General features: G+C 38.9%; 1 protein-coding gene across 3 annotated transcripts in view; it reads left to right on the plus strand.

Moving 5' to 3' along the window:
- Nucleotides 1-14,134, plus strand: part of LOC131892361 (uncharacterized) — a 50,156-nt gene that overhangs the window by 17,356 nt on the left and 18,666 nt on the right. Inside the window, exon 1 of one of the 3 annotated variants that reach the window (XM_059242199.1) lies at nt 8,962-9,174. The exons of the other annotated variants lie outside the window; for them this stretch is intronic. The gene's annotated coding sequence lies outside the window, so the exon portion shown is untranslated. Of the gene's footprint in view, nt 1-8,961; nt 9,175-14,134 lie in introns of those variants that run through there. 3 annotated transcript variants of the gene reach the window in all.

Here is a 14,134-nt window from a genome sequence, read left to right on the forward strand (position 1 = left end):
ACTACTCCAGACAATACGCACTGGAGGTAATCCTGACATCTCTGTTGTAAATCTGAATCGTACCCAGTATTTCTAAATTCTCAATGAAAAAAGAACTACATGTTCGTTGAAGGAAAAAGGGAGAGGAGAGAAGAAATTGGAGTTATTTCATTGAAAAGAAAACGAGTGTGTTGTGATTTTTCTACTACAGCTTAGCCAGTACCACTCCAGACAATACGCACTGGAGGTAATCCTGACATCTCTGTTGTAAATCTGAATCGTACCCAGTATTTCTAAATTCTCAATGAAAAAAGAAACCTATATGCAACGCTTCTGGCACGTTGCATTTAACTGGTTTGAGCAAGTTATCCGAGCACTTTTTTATTTGGTCCAGCATTGGGGCTAAATTTTGGGTGGGTCAAATGGCACAGTTCTCAACCCACTCAAAACAGTGCTACCAAAGGGTAAACTGACGGAAGTGCCGGACCCATGTACAAACCAGTTATTTGAAGCGTGGAAGAGTAGAACGTTTATGTGGTTATGATGGGGCTCAAATTGCAATTTTCATCAAAATGGTGGAAACACTCAATGGAAACGGAAGGGGCAAGTCCTAGTTTAGGCTGACACTCAGAGATGTTGGGGGTTATCTTGACTGCGTATACTCTAACAACCATTCAGTTGTCACCCATCTACTCTAAAAAATGGTCTGACTGGCTTGTCTGCACTGCCCTCTCTTGGCCTCTTTAGTAATCAAGGTATTCGAAAAGTAGAAACAAAAACAATGAATTAGAAAAAAATGGCAACAAAACTTGTCTCGTGCAACCACCTCTAGTGCTGCGAAGAGCCTCTTCTTGTATTTGGTTGCAAGGGTCAGAAGGGTGAGCCAAGCTTGGCTAGTGAACCCAGCCTTCACATCTGTTTTATCTTATGTGCACTCTCGATATAGGTTGGCTCCTCCTTTGCGGTTTGTTTTGCTTGTTTGCTTGTTCTGGAGTCAGATGGCAGCTCTCTCGCACGGCCTGCCATGTGATGATGGGTGTCCCATGGGCTAGCCAGGCTGCGCCACAACTGCTGAAAAAAAAACTACCTTCATAGAGGAAGCAAAACCTAGAGATTGCAATGCGAGCTAGTTAGGCGGCTTGTTTCCAGGGCAAATGGGTGACAGCTGAGCGGCTAATGGGGTATGGTTTCTAATTGTAGAGGCGCTGCTTTCAATCGGCCGGAGGTGCGCTGTTCTAGTTGCCGATTCAGCTGCAGTCGAAAACACAACAAACTCGATTTTTATCCTTTTATGTTTCCTGTTTCTGTGCTACCATGAAGGAAATGCATTTAGTCTCTCCATTTTTTGTCACACAAAATCATAGAAGACACCATGTAACGTTGATTCAAACTTAAAATTCACAAATGTTTTGTTTGCTAATCACAGTATAGCATGGCAAAGTTCGAAAAAGTAAATACTAAGTCAAAATGGGCTAGTCCAAATTTTGGACAAAGGCAAAATCTGTGGAGACCCTGCTTGAGAGGGCGTTCTTGTATGAAATCCGGGAGCTTTACACCTCCTTATGGTTAGCGTCCAAGGTGTTTTTTTCTTACGAAAAGCCCGAGCGGAGAATTGAACCTGGGACTTCTCTCGTAGTAGGAAGGTGTCATATAACCTGTACATCACGTCTCCTCTTTGGGACTCAATATCTAGTACCTGATCCAATTGTACCCTTCCATCATTTAGTCACGTCCCTCAACGATGAGGTAAGATTTGGATGAGAAGTTTCGCTAGGTTTTTTCTCTGAGATACTAGAATGTTAAAAATTGCACAATTTTAGTCTGACTATTGTTAGGGCATGTGGCTATTGTCTAAAAGTATGCCTTTTTCTTTGTGGTGTGTTGCTCCTTCTTAAACATGGGGTTCAAGGTACCATCCTAGGCCCAACAGTATTTCCCCCTGAGACATGTAGAATGGGATACTGCAGGACTCTTTCATAATGTATGAACATCCTGGGGTCTTACATCATGCTTTGAATATCTCGGAGTATGCACGTCACTTCTTTGGATCTTTTCAGTTATTTTCCTGGTTTTCATAGCCTTTGGAATATTGAAACCTATAATACGGACTAACATTTATCACCTCTGCTGTTATGGCAGTCCCCAATATTTTTTTGCATTCATATTCCGGTACTTATATTTGACCTTATTTTTTTGACAATTACGTAGGACTTCTTTGACCTCATAAAAGAAAGATGCCTTTCCAAATATATGCTCAGTACATTCAATACTCCTATTAAAAGGAACAGAGTAATCCTTAACATCTGGCTTGAACCTCTTCATTCTGTCTCATTTTGTCTTGGCGTCCACGGCCTTTCAAGTATTCACCTTCAAACCTTCAATGCCACCTGGTTAATGCTAAGATATCCAAATTGTCTGTGGAGATCTGAGACGTTAACCTGATCCTTTTTAATCCCGGCAAGTTCCTGCAAGATGGTTTCTTTTATTTCCAATTTGTAGCTCGTTCTGGATTTGGTGTCTTTCTTGCGTACGTATTTCGAAGTTGGGATTTTGAGGCATATCAGTTTCGACCTTGAGCAGGAATTGTATTAGGCAATTAATAGTTTTGCTCATGACTGACAGGAAAAAATATCAAAATGTGTTTCAAAATTTCCCTCAAAACATGAAAAGGCATTTCAACCACTACGAAACTTTCAACAATAGAATTAGTCAAAGATAACTGAAACGCATTTTAATTCAGTTAAGAGGAATCAGGCTATTGCTTTCTGTTTCATACTTAGAAAAATAAGGAAACATGCGTTCAGATTCTTTATAGGTATTTTTCAGTTCTACCAGAACTATGATTCGACATGATCAGCAAGCAAATGACAACGTATTGGAAACCAATTATCAACGCCATGTTGGCTGCTTTAAGCAAACACATTCCAAAGAGGAAAGGCTATGTGGAGGAAGCCGAGACACATTTCGACTTGGACAAAGGGGTCCGTTTATTTGTTGGTGCTTTTCTTATGCTCTAACTCCTCAATTACCTCGGTCCATAAGTGCAAGTAATTGGAAAACGAAATGATGCGTAGCAAATGGCAGCCAAGGTTCAACAAACGTTGTCCAACTGTCATAACATAAACCCGAGACTGTCTGTGCAAGATGCGCCCATAATAACGGGATGTTCCAATGAGCCAGAGCCTTGCTTCCAAAGCCAGGGACGTATCAAATGTGCCAGTTAAACAACGATAACCTTGTTCTTTTATGTCATGTTTCTTGGGCTAAAGCTAACAATGCAAGGGGCCTTTGGTTCCAATTGTGGGCGATTAAGATCTCTTGTCTTAGTAGGATTAGAGTAGGGATGGACACCCAATGGACCGTGGTCCACATGTGGCCCCCATGGGAATTCATTATGAGCCTCAAAGCTAATGTAGAAATTGGGCTTTGGCGCAGGCGCCAGTTCATAAACAACAATGTTGGAGCCTTTGCGCTTGCCCATTCAAGGTTGATGGACCCTGGTATAAGAGTGGTTTGTGTCATCAGTCTTTGGAGTACCAAACTCTAAAAGGTCAGCGGACAAGCTAATGTTACAATTTTCCTTTAAATATGCTTCAAGGGCTACATGTAATATGGTTTACATTCTGCTCTTCAGAGGGCGCTGTGTGATTTAGCCACTGCCAAATAGAGGGCTGATTGGGCCGATTCATCTTTATTCAATTGTAATGCGTTTGTGTTGTTTTTGGCCAATTATATCAAAATCTTATGCATAATTAGTGGCCCAGGCCACATAATTGCTCTTCATGGCATATTATGAGTAGTTTTATTTAGCAGTCTACCCTACCTCTTCCCCATTTCGGTTGGGCTGTCTGACGTTGCAAATAAGGGCCCTCGTAAATGTGGTATTTTGGTAAGGACAGTTCAAGATCAAGAAAGCGGTCCCTGGTTTGATTCTCCTCCCTACTCTCCCCAGGAAAGTTTTCGAACTTTTTCACACCAAGAATCCAATCTGATATAGAGATGGCGTTGCTTTTGATATTTTGGAATTTAGGAATAAACGATGTGATTGTTGACCCAATTCCACAATCTTAGCCCTCTAAACACTTGTCGTCAGAAATGTACTTTGGATCTATCGTAATGTACTGAAAGATGATCACATTTAAGGCTGAAAGTCACCCTGAATATGATTGAAAGTAAGCCAACTCAAAGCTTAGCTCTAATGATACAACATGTTATAAAGTGAATTGTGCTTACATAGAAAGTGATGTTCGGTATCATGGTTCATAGATGATCAAATAGCCACCAGGGTCAGGTGATGGCTACAGTAACATTTCTTTAAAATTCATAAGCTATTATATTTCAAAAAATGAAAATGAGTTCCCTCCCTGAAGGGAAAATGAGAGGGGGGGGAATGTCGTAGAAAAGTTACATTCTTACCCCAGAAACTGCGCCTCAAAGGACTTACTTTTCTGAAGACAAAGAGAAAACTTCTTACCTCATCAATCCCTTTGAACAACCCTTTTGGCCGTAGGACGAGAATTATTGCCTGATTATGGAACCTCCTCAAAAGAGAAGCCATCCACGTAACCAAAATGACTCAGTGTTGATTTCAAAGCGCCAAACAACCCTGCTGACTCGACAACGAAAACAAAATGTTTATCAAATTCATATTTTTAAGTTTTAACCGCACCATTCTGAAGCCTCTCAGTGTATGCCTATATCGGTTTGTGGCAGTTCAAAAATTGCATTCCCAAGTTTTCGTCGTGAATAGAACGCATTTTTTTGCGCTCATTTCCGCATTATAGGGTTGCTTCTTCAAATCTATATGCAAAAGTATTATGACCCGACTAAAGTAAAAAAAATTGACGCCAAATACCTTTGACTAATTCCAGGTAAATGCACACACTGAAAACATTTCAGCACTCTCAAATCCGCGAACAAAAGACAAATTTCTAACACCGTTTATTATCATTTACACGTACGCAACTATTCCAAAGTTGGGATCTTATTAAATTAACATAGAAGAGAAGTATGCGCGACAGTTTTGAACTTGGAAAAATCTACTCAAAGTTTGTGCGGATATGTAGATCCGAAATCAGTTTACATGAGGGTTTGTTCGACCATACAATATTTATGGTCAAGAGTAACATTGAATTCTCGGTTCCTTTGAATGTTAAAGTTTAAAGCTTGAGAAAAAAATGTAACATTGTAAAGATACTATTCAAGCCGTGGTCCGGACATGGGTTACTGACAATTGCGGACATATTGAAACAGGTTCCAGGGTAACTTAACGCAATGGAAAACTCGACACAGGAAAAGTCGGCGCACCGGAAAACTCGACACATTGGACAATTGAACCATGAAAAAATTGGACGCACCAGAAAACCCCACGAATATGAAATTTATATTCCAAGCTTTTTAACGACTTTTTTGATGGCTTGATCAATAAGCTTTTTTTCTTCTTTTTTTATTACGCAATCAAACGGATCTTAATCAACGATACCCTATCTCCATTTTCAATTATCTTCAATTACAGATGTTAGCAAATGTTTGCAGTCATGTTTTTCTAATCTGTTGCATCATTTGATACATTGTGTTCTCTTACATGTCGAGTTTTCGAACATCAGAATATTTTTTAAACATTTTTGTACGAAGTGCTATTTGCATTTAATGTTCAAGTCAAGTTTAAAGCTATTTTAAACTAATGGTCTAGGAATTTTTTTTGGTCAAAATTAGCCAAATAATGCTCTGACTGCACTTTGGTTGTGTATTAAAAACTTACATGATAGATGAATGTTTAAGTTTATGGATCGATTTCAGCTTAAAATTGTACATTAAAACTTGAAGAAATCATGTTTTTGGAACTTTAAAGAAGATTTATGTTTTGGAAATAATCAATTATTGAAATATTTTTCACTACTTAAGAAAGGTTGCCTGCTGTTAGCTGTTTATTTTCATATGATGTAATGGATTACATACTAATTTCGATCTAACTTTTTGGTTCATAACCGAATTTGATGCAATAATTAATCATTTAATGTTGAAAGTTTTCGCTCACTTATCCACTCTTGAAGACCTTGTAGACACTTTTGTCCACTTTTGGATGGTTGGTGTCCAAAAGTCAACCTGATTCCTGAAATTGAACGTACACCCTAAATATTTTTATCCTCCGGCAACAAACTTTGCACCACCTAAAACTAATGAAAAGATTCTTGCCTTGTTTGCGTTGCCACTTAGACCACTATGCTAACAATTTGAACTCTTTCTTTTGGTTGCATTACTTCTAGTATTTTTACATGTTATTTCATTTATTTTACGCGCGTGAGTGAACAAGAGTTGCAATCAAGACTCGGACCCCGCAATCAAACAAAACCACTGTAAAATACCTTTTGAAATCCAAACCAGCCTCATTTTGTAATAACAAGACCGTGAGCGCCATGTCCAGTTATCTAGTAGTCCATAAGATAGTACAAGGACAAGCAAACATTATAAGGTGGTAGAGCACACACACCATTGATGAATAATTAATGTCTGTCAAGTTCCTCCACTTTTTTCTGGCATTGCTTTTCAAAAGCACAAAGAGATGGATGTTTTCCTTTTTTTGGGTGAGGAGGGGGGGGGTGAGGAACATTGCGAATGAGATTGTAGAATATTTTGAATGGCCTTTAAACAATCTCCCAATCCCTGGTGTGAGCCCCTCGAGGAATACAAAAAGCCTCCCTTCCAAGCATTCAAAAAGAGCTATTCCTGTCTTCGAGTCCATTGCGAAAAGGCGTTAACAATGACTGAGGGGATTTCTCAACTCTCGACATATATTTTGTATGAATCCAGGTCAGTGGGAATGCTTGAAAAAGATGCCATCAGATGGCATGCCATTCAATCATGGATATCGCCTTAAGATGAGCTCTAAGATCTTGTAAGCAGAAGATTGGAGTGAGAGGGAGAAAAAAAGTTCATCTGATGAAAAGTGCATTTTTGGACCTGGATCAATACTTGATCTTTTAGAGACGGGAAAAGGGAACTTTTCCATCTCTAGCTTGAAAATGTCTCTTCGGCGAGTGCAAATTGTAGGCATTAAAAGCTCTACTCAGCTAAGATAAGAAGAGGAGTTTAAGGAACAATTTTTTTTTTTTGTCTTTTTATTTTTCACTACTGCCGATGCAATGACCATTTATGTGTTCTCAAGATAAACGGGAGTCTTGATAACCATCAAATTAGAGAAACTATTTGTTCCTTAGGTTGGTTGCACTCTCAAGCCCCCCAACAAAGCAAAGAGTTGACTAGTTTCAAATTTCAAATGTTTACCAATGTTCAGTGACTTCTAAAATGAGGAATGGTTTAAAGTATGAATGTGTTTGCCCTAGTTTTTCAAATCCGAAGAAATGGAACAAAATACCATGAGAACCGTTATATGATTTGTCTAGTGCTTTTTGCTTACAAATGCAAAAGAGTATTTTTTTTTTTTGCAACATGACATATCATTTACACTCTCAGGACTGTTCCAAACAAGATCATTTCAAACCATAAATATCTCCTCATTTAGTTGTATCGATGTAGTTCAGCTTTTTAGTACCAAAGCGATTGGGTTTCTGAATCCTAATCTCGCTCGTTTAGGATCGGCTTGCAGCCCGCAAATCCTCTCTATCTTTCCAATCTCTATGAGTGCCACTGGAACCACTAAAGGTCTCAGGGGAACCCCAATTATCTGTTCCAGTTGCCTTTCTTCCAAGACGTGAGAAAAGTACCAGCAAAAAACCTTGTCTTCGAACTATTGTGCTTGTGATCAAACAAAGGACATTAATAGGGAGAAATTTGTTGCTTCATTTCACGATTGATTTTACCTTCCGTAAAGAACTTCCGCAGATGTTGGACTTGAATTTGATGGATATCTAGAAGAGTGACTTTTAACCACACCGGTAAAGTTTCGTTCGCATTTGGTAACATTTGATCATTTTGTGATTTTGGCGTCTAGAAGGCAAGGAAGTGGAAAAAAAGGCCAGGAAAAGTTTTTGAAAGGTAGAAAGTTTCCCCGAAAGCAACTTCGTAATTGAAATTCGTTAGAAATAGCTCCTTGTTGCTTGTTGATCGGATCCCAGCAAAATCTTCATGTGCAACCATATTGGACCAACCCAAGAAAATGAAACACTTGAAGCATTACAAAAACTTGTCCACGTTCTTTTAACATGTTTGTGTCCAACTTGAGCACTCCAATCGGTTTTGAAGTGATCACTTGGATTTCCTCATACTTTATTTAGAGAACCAACCCAGGGTAATCCTCTATTCAGTCGGGTGCCCAGATTAGAAGTGGCCTTCCATCCAAGTGTTTTGGTAGCCAGAAGCTTGGACATTGATTGGAAGCTTACCGAGCTCATTGGCTCGGGTAAGTGTTTGCTTTACGTGGCTGATGGATACAAGACCTCTTCTTTGTACTAAAACTCAATCCTAAACACGCTTGGGAAAACAAACAAGCATAATATCTTTTCTTTAGGAAAACTCGGCGAGTTATCAGCCAAACTTGTAAGGTGGTCAACTAGGGTGGCTCGTGTGGAAAACTGAACTACACAGTTTTAACCAGATTCTTGTTCATTGTCTTCAAAAGTTCGTGAACGAAACAAGGGTTTGATGTAGATTAGAAATTATGAAATGTTCTTGCCATTGACTTCCATTGAATAGGAGAGTTACAACCAAACACAATTACTTTTTGTTCTCATGTGGTATTGGCCCCCAAAAAATGAATAAATTGTCACATTAAAACAATATTTGCCCCCAATAACAGGGAAAAATCGATCACGTAATTGTAAAATGTTATTGAAACATGCCAAATAATCTAAATTTCCCCAAAGCTCTAATGGAGTAATACTTCTAGTAGACCACTGAACATTTTTGCATTCCTGGAACTTTTAAAAACAACCATTTTTGGTCACCCTGGTCAGCTATCGCCAATTTCAGTCCAGCTCTTTGTTTAGGAGGCTTCCAAAGCCTGACTCGTCCCATGAGTAATTCGATCATAGCAATTTGTAACAGAATTGTCTTGTTGGTATGTATATGTTTTGAGATACCTTTAAATATGTAAGGCAATCATTAAGGAGCGTGAGCAATCATTTCTTCAAAGAGTTGCATCTGCAGTTTTCCTCATTTGCCCCTCTTCGTTGGATGCATAAAGAGTATAGTATCCGAACCAGGCTGGTCCCCAACTCCAATGTTCTGACGGTTCAGGTGAGAAATTGAGTTTCCCGGGTCCAAGAAATAGGAGAGAGATCCTTTTCCTTATCTCATCAAGGTAGATTGGGACATCAAAACGCGCGGTCTCTATAGGACCCAGGGGGGCCGTTCCACACTTTCTTAACTAGCCTATCTTAGAGCCGGGAAAAAATGAAGCGTGCACGAAGAATTGCTTCTCTCGGGAGGCACACATTAGATATTCTTAGGCCCCATATTGATACAATTCTCGGCCCGTCGAGGCTCATCGGGAATGGGAAGCAGCAGAAAAAGAAATTGGCTCTCGGTGATAGCTTCTTGTCTGAATGAAACTCATTCAGTTTTTATTGTGATAAAAAACGGCATTTAACGAGGGGGACACTTCTCTCAAGCCAGGGTCTCTATGAGGTTAGGTGATACTAAAACACCTTTTATGGGAAGTCTAATGAAAGAGTAAAGGAAGTTACACCCATTTGTCGGCGTACTTTTGCTTGATTGATTTCCTATTAACGGTTGATGGAGATTTTCGCGTTGTTTTTTATTGCTTCACGAAAGCCTTTGCTTCAATGCCAAAACGGAGAAGGCTCATAGTTTGCTTATTTATGAAAAAAGTTAAAATCCTGAAATTCATTTTCTGCCTTCAATCAAGTAGTGCGTCTTAAAAATTGCAGTTGCAAAAGGTTTTATCTTTATTACACAAGCTTACCACTCCACTGCAATCGATTTCTTCCGCAATGAATAATGGGGGAAAAGGCTTTCTTTGTCCAGCATTGTGTTGAATTTCATTTTTTTAAACCAACATTGCAAATTCATTCAAGAACGCCTTGAAACGTTTTCTTTTAGGTCCGGTTCTGCATAAGGACAGGAAGAAAAATCCGTTATATAGAAAAATGATCCGCCAAAAATTTGTCCATTTGCATTGTGTCCTACCATGGACAAAACAGTTTTGCATTATGGCTGACAGAACGATCTTTCTCTTAGATTATATGAGTAATTCTTTTGCAAAACTAGGAATTGTTGTGCACGGTATTTGTGGATTTGAGCGCAAGGTCCCAACTAAGCTTATTTCATGGGATTTTGAAGTAGGATACGAATATGACATCATATCCATTTATTTAGAAGTCACATTCTCACTCATTAACATACATAACAAAAATACTTTAAAAGCTAACAAAGCTAGTTTTGAATTCATTTTTGTTGATTTCAAGTTTCCTATTTTTACAAACGTGATTTCGAAACCGTGGGAAACTTTTTTACTAATATTTTGAGTTGTATTTTTGTTTGTTAATGCCTTCACTGTATTAAAAAGAAGGCCAACGACCGCCCAAAAAATAGTGATGACGCAATAGTCATCTGTCACTGAATGAACCCAATAGCTGTTATAGGTGTTTCCATCCACAACTTTTAGTGCATTCATTTCCAAATCGCTAAACTTCCTAAATTTTTCAGCTTCTTTTTCCGTTTTTTTGTTTATTTGCCAAAATTTATTTGCCATTTTTCTTTTATTCACCCGAAATCTGCACCCCTGTTTACCCTCAAAACTCATAACTGAACAAACAAGCCAACTACTACAAGCTTTTAGTTGTTCCTCCCCTAATATTTGATCGCATACAAAATAACAAAAGCATTATAGGAAACCCAACAACCTGAATGTGCGCTATTTGAGTTGTTCAAATTGTCATACAACTGAATGATGTTAAATGCAGAATATTCGAAGGATACACACAAGCAGACAACAAAACCAAATTTAATTCAGAAGCAATGTCTTTACTTCCGAGAAGTCCATTTCTATCTTATGTAATGATCCAATGTCGGACCCAAGGGCTCGCTTGCCAAAAGAGAAACCCATCTATTACGTTCCTTTTCCCTTTTCAATTTAGTGTTGTGCACTGAACAGGTGTGAGACATGGTATGGTGGCCACTGTGGTGGCTACTATTTTATGCTACCATGTGCCAACATGGGGGGCTCAATTTCCAAAGTTCGTTTCCCTCCAAGGGAACGTACTGTTACATATATGTTCATGTTCATGAATATATTGTGTACCTTAATCGCCTGACATGGGAGTCTTGAAAAGCTCATTAAGTTTGAATTAAGATAACGTTGAAGTAGTCCAAGTCCAGGTCTCTTTCAAGCCGAGATAATTCCCCCGACTTAAAAACGATCAAACCACTCTGGCAGTGGTTTCATTGGATCTGTTCATGCACGGAGGCTTCTTAGAAGCACTGGAAATTGGCTCCATCTCCAAACTGGAACAGACGAGAATATCCTGACATCCATCTAAAAGACGAGGGTGGCTTGGGGACTTATTTCCTGCATTTCGGCTTTAAAGTGCAGAGACAAAGACTTTTTACAATTTGTCTTGATTCGTAAGTCTCACAAAACGCCTCAGGTGGAGATTGCGCGTTTCCTCCTGCCTTAGATGCAAGGTTGGCGAAAAAAACGCATTTAGATGGACATGTCATAGAGATCAGAAATCAAATGAGAACAGCCATTTATTCAATGGAATTTCAAAAGTGATTTCAAAAGTGGGAGAAGAAGTAAATAATAGCATACACCCTAATTTAATTTTAGTCCCAGGGGCATTAAAGTGAAAGATTTCTGCTTTCTCCTCTGTGGAACAATTGGGCCCAAAGTTTACCACCTCTCATAGCATAGAACATTGGAGGGCATGGAATGAACTTGAAACAACAACCAGTTTGAGTTACAACCAAGCTTGCTGAGGTTTTGTTTTGAATAATTTTGAACAAATTTGCGCAGTTCGGCTCCGGACCAAAAGGCAATGCAAGTCCAGATTTGAGCATGAAAATACTTGGTTGTTTTATTTGAAGTGTTTGATTCAGTGACAATTTCCTTGCGGTCAAAAAAAACCCTGATGGTTTCACAACAAAAGTTGTTCTAATTCTCAACGTACAAGTGCCATTCCTCTCCCTTTTGTTGAGACCAGAGAGTAACTGCAGAAATCCCGCATGATTGACTTGGGTCCGCTCTCGTTTTATGCCCTTTTCGGCCGGCTATTTCTCGTTTTTGAGCGGCTGTTTCTTGCTGTTTCTCCGGTTGAGAGGATCGAGTTTGAGTTGCAACTCGCGTATTTATGAGCAATGGAACGGCATCAAAGTCAACATTGTTCTTTCAAAGTTCTCGTTGCAATGCATGCTAGGCTCGAGATAAGCCGCTCCCTTCCTTTGTGCCTGGAGCAATTTGTGGGGGTTCCATCGACTTTTTCCATCTTCTGTCAAAAGATCCGAAACCTAAAAAGTTCCCTTGTCTCCACGCCAAGTTCAATCAAACAGCAATTGCTTCGCCAAATGCTTTGGCTTCATTTGAAATTTGCCAGCATGACAGACGAATATACATGGTATTGACATGAACAATCATCGTTTATGGTACCAAGTTTCTGATGGAAGAGGCGGAAGTCTTGGAACAGCAATCATAACTTCATCCTTCAAAGTTGGTTCTTCTTTATATCTTGAGCCAAAAACAACGAAAAATTGGACACGGACAACAATGATCCCAGGTTGCATACTTTATTGAAGGCAACCTGTTTTTGTGTAAATAAGGTAATATTTTCAAGCAAAAGTTAGGCGTTTCATCGATTGGAAAACCAACCCATCCATCCCTAACCACACAAAGTCGATTTTAATTTTCATTGGCTGAGACCAAACAAGGTAAAGCTCTCCTTTTGCGTTCACGTCCATTCTTCAGAGGTCCTTGCTAGCTTGAGTGAGTTAATGGACCAAGTTTAACGCTTGGTCCGTGTGAAGAAACATCCAAACTTAGGAGTCGTTTCCACAACAATCAACCTTCAATTTCCGTATTCAAGGTGTAATTAATGTTCACGCAATTGCGCAGAAACGACGGAAATAGAGGTGCCGCAAGCCATTAATTAAGAGCGCCTTTAATTGTGGTGTACTTACTGTACGCATGGAAGGAAAAAACCCTGACACTCAAAGACAATGGCAAATGTGACGAAAGAAAAGGACCTAAGCGTTACAAAGCCAGCTTTCTAAGTGTTATTTGTTGCAAAAGTGCTTGGCAGGGCCTCTGCAGACATGCGATCATTTTTGCCATTGCATAATCGCGCACCTTTATTATGAAGCTTTTTACTCATCCATAGCTAAACGTTACTTTCAGTCTCCGAAAGAAAACTTTAGTAATTAGTTACTATATTAGCAATTTTGCATAAAACAAATTATTTGGGATAGCTCTCTTTAAGGTCAGGATTGGAGGAAACCTCAAAAATTGGAAATTAACAGGTCAAATGGCCAATTCGTTAATTAAAATAAACATTCCACTAGAATAATTGCCATTTAAAGCACTTTTAATATAATTTTACCTTACTTTGGTACATGAATTGAAAGATCCATTTTTGTTACCTGGCAATTTTGGAATTATATCACAAACACTTTCCATTACAATTGTGGCACTTATATAATCGTTCCTTTACCCGATATGGATGATTGAGAAGCCCATTTTTCGGTAGATTCGGAAAGCGAGGATTTTATGGTTTTTGTATACAGCAGACTTTTGTTAAACAGGAGCAGAATGTTTCTCAATGAGATTAGTATTAGTATTAGTATTAGTAGCTTTACGCTTGAAATTTGATCACTTTCTGTACAATAATTCCCATGTTCGACCTTTTACAGTCACGAGTATAGAAAGACCTGGGCATCATTTAAGGGGTACAAAATGACTCAAAGTATTCTAAACATATTTCTGATTGGAAATTTATCCGTAGCAGAAAAAATCGTAGTGAACATTTTTTTGCCACTTATTATTTTTGGAAAACGTCCTTTGCGCACTTGTCATCTAAACCGCAAATGCTTAACCGTGCAATTTTGATCCCAATGTAACATCGGCAACCTAAATGTTTAGCATTGAAAGGATCCGTTAATGGATTTTCACCTTTTTGATGCAATGTTGGATGGAAAAGAAAACGCTAATTGTCATTGAAAAAGTTGCAAAGTAAAATAGAACGAC

The sequence above is a fragment of the Tigriopus californicus genome, chromosome 12 (assembly GCF_007210705.1).
Source record: "Tigriopus californicus strain San Diego chromosome 12, Tcal_SD_v2.1, whole genome shotgun sequence".
In the NCBI taxonomy this organism is placed as follows: domain Eukaryota; kingdom Metazoa; phylum Arthropoda; class Copepoda; order Harpacticoida; family Harpacticidae; genus Tigriopus; species Tigriopus californicus.